Source organism: Grammomys surdaster, unplaced genomic scaffold (genome assembly GCF_004785775.1).
Source record: "Grammomys surdaster isolate TR1022 unplaced genomic scaffold, NIH_TR_1.0 126271, whole genome shotgun sequence".
NCBI lineage: Eukaryota > Metazoa > Chordata > Mammalia > Rodentia > Muridae > Grammomys > Grammomys surdaster.
The window spans coordinates 219,373-222,764 of record NW_021621071.1 but is presented as its reverse complement, the minus strand read 5'-3'; positions in this window follow the sequence as shown (position 1 = coordinate 222,764).

Below are 3,392 nucleotides of genomic sequence, written 5' to 3'. Positions count from 1 at the left end.
GTTATTTTTTCTACTTATTTTTTCTATTTATTTGCCTGAAATTTCATAATTTTATTTCTTTACAGATGAATAAAGTTTCATATATATATATATATATATATATATATATGAAATGAATATATATATGTGATATATATCACATTTTATTACCAATTCATCAATTGATAGACATGTAGGCTCATTCCATTTTTTTGCCATTGCAAATAGAGTAGACAGATGAAGGATGATATTAAAAACTCATATGGAAATGTAGTACTTTGTATATTAATCAAAATATAATTTATAGACTCTAGTTTAAAGGGGGGATACCCTTTATTTACAGCTAAATAGTGCTGCTCCTAGAAGCAATGGGTTCCTAGACGCAAATCTCAATGCCACATGCCAGGAACCTCCGTATGCATTGTTGGTTGGGGAGGCCCCAGAGACTCCAAAACAAAACATCTTCTTGCTATTACACTTGTAGTTGCCTGTCAGAACTAGATCCTGCTGCTGAGAAAACATCTCACATCATGGTTACAAGATAGAGAATAATGAAACTGAAACTAAGGTAGAAACGTCCTCCACACTGGCTAACGTTCTTAGTTCCTGAGGATGCTATGTAATATGCTGGGAGAAAGGGCATATCAAAGGCCTTGCTTAGGTGTTGGCTCTACTAATAAAATACTAACATCTCAGGCAAGGTATGTCTACCTGTACAATAGTTGCATAACTGTTATGGAGATAACCAACTGCTCTCTGACTGAATTCAAGGTCTTCATTCCTGGTATGTAACTTCAGTAAATATATATATATGTGTGTGTGTGTGTGTGTGTAAATATATACAAAGGCTGGAGAGATCATAAGAACTAAATGTAAACTTTCTACATTTTTTGGCTAAATTCACATAGTATAAAATTGCCTTTAAATGTCTATGTTTATATCCATAGATAAACGATACTCCCTGTCTTAGTCAAAGAAGTTTCTCTTTGTAGTGGATGATAGGGAATGAATAAACTTGTCTAACAAAATAAGAGGTAGATGAAACATCATGTCTAAGCAGGACACTCATACCACTGTTCAAAAGCCAAGGGGACAGTATGAAAGAGAAGACAAGGGGAATATAAGGGCAGAGAGAGGGGCAGGGGGAGGGGAGGGGGAGGGAGAGGGAAACAGTGGCAAGATGCTATCTTTTAGGCTCAGTATAGACATTGCTATCATGAACTCATAGCAGCTGCAGTCGCCTATCCTGAGTCTGTACCATATGGATGCCTCAAAGGTTAGACATGGACTAGGAAGAGACTAAGGAAACCCTATTCTCACCATTCAACTCTTGGCTATTGAAAAAAATTCTAGGAGAGGAAAAGTTATTGCTTTCATTACCAGTTGGTGAGCACCAAAGGCCTTGATTTAATTCAATAGAAAACAAAACAGCAGCAGCAACAACAAAACCAAAAAAAACCCAAAAAACAAAGAAGCACATATCTGCAGAAACACACGAATATGGTAAGTTGTGGGGAAAACGAGAGGTCTGATGGTGGTGAGAGATGAAAGAAGCTGTAGAGTGTGACCAAACAGAATATATAATATACACAAATAAAATTTTCTAAAAATTTAATTGCACCAAAGGTGTTTCTGCAGTAGAAACACGAGAGATACAAAATAAAGTTCATCTTATTTGTAAAATCTACTAGTAAAATCCCAATACTGTAATACACACATGATGCTTTACTAACTAACGGGAGGTTTCCTAGGTGTGTGCATCGTGTTTCCTAGGTACACATTGTATTCCAGGACAATGATGCCTGTCCATTCTGTGTTTTATTAGCACTCCTCCTTGCTTATATTTAGCCAAAATGGAATCTGATATGATTGCAAGAGAGAGATTTTACAAATTGGATCAGCAGTGTTGAGTAGAGATTTGGAAACTTTTTTTAAAAATGTAAAACTTTAGGTGGAGCTGAAGCTTAGGAAGCTATTGGTTAAATCAGTTCTCATTTAAATGGTGCAAAAACCCTCTACTCTCTGTCCTCATGACGTTCAGTTTCGTGCCTCAGTGTACCTCAATCAAAATTCTTTTTGTTATCAGGGAAATTGTGGATTGTGGTTCCTGCTGTGGAATTCTTAGTCTTACCAGTAAAAGCAGATGCAGAAGGAGGCTCAAAGACAATGTTTTTTTTTTTTTCAAGTGTGAAGGTGCAACAACCAGACACGCAAGCTGAAAATTCCAACAGCCACAAGAAAGAGAGGGAATGGAGAAAAAGTTGTGAATTTTAAGATAGGCATAGAAGTCAGAAAGAGTGTGAAATTTCAGAGTGTTTAGGGAAGTCATGCTTAGGCTTAAGGAATTGAGGATGATCTGAGTTCTGAAGGCTCCTGATTCCAGACTTTTTTTTCCCCCAGAGCAAAGGATTACATCAGAGATACATTATTAGGTATGGAAATAGAGGTGGCTTATTAAGAAAGAATCTCAAGATAAGAGTGGCCTAGTGAGCTGAGGGAAGAACTCCTTGGAGGTCATTTAAAGATGCTGACCTCTCCAATTTGAACTTGTTTTTGACCCACATGCCCCAGGTAAAGAAGGTTATTGAGTTATCTGCAGAACGATTTCTTTTATTTACTCTTGATATCTTTGCCGCTTGTCTCTGTTCTGCCACCTTTTTATAGAGCCTTGACAGTAAGTGTGCGCACTCCACGTCATTCCAGTGGTTACTTACACTAGCGCCTGCTGTGCTTAGCCCCATCACTGTTGCGTGGGACATTGCTGTCCTGGGAATGGGAATACCATCATTACATTTAGAAATCACCATGCATCTAATGCCTGGCTTCCTGTGTTTACTGCAGTTTGTAACATAAGCAGGCGAGGTCTGCTGAAGGCTTCAGCTGCTTTCGCTGGCTGTCCTGATACTCCAGTTTAGCCTGATTTCATGGGATGAAACAGAATGAACACCGTGGCTCCTGGCTGTCAAGAGTGAAAAATAGCTGGAAATTAGACAAACAGCTTCATTGCTGAAATTGTTTCCGGGCTAAAAGTTCTTCCAACAGCTGTTTGTTTTGGACAGTGACCTGTTTTTTTTTTTTTTTTCTTTAGAAAGAGAATGCAGGCTGGTTATTTCTGAAGTCAGGAAGAGCTCTTAGCCATCCACTGTTGTGGTCTTTTGGCTTCTTTGACAACTAAGCTGAAACTAGACTGAGGGATTTTCCTTTGTTCCCTCCTCCCCTCACCCTGACCTCTCTCCTTTCAAAGATCAAACTCAGGCTGCTGCTGCTGCTGCTGCTGGAGTGAGAAGAATCCAAAGCAAGGAACTGTATAATCCTACAGAAATGGCTTTGTAGAATTTATTTTGCAGACAATAACTTGCTGAACAGGAGAGAGAGAGAGAGAGAGAGAGAGAGAGAGAGAGAGAGAGAGAGAG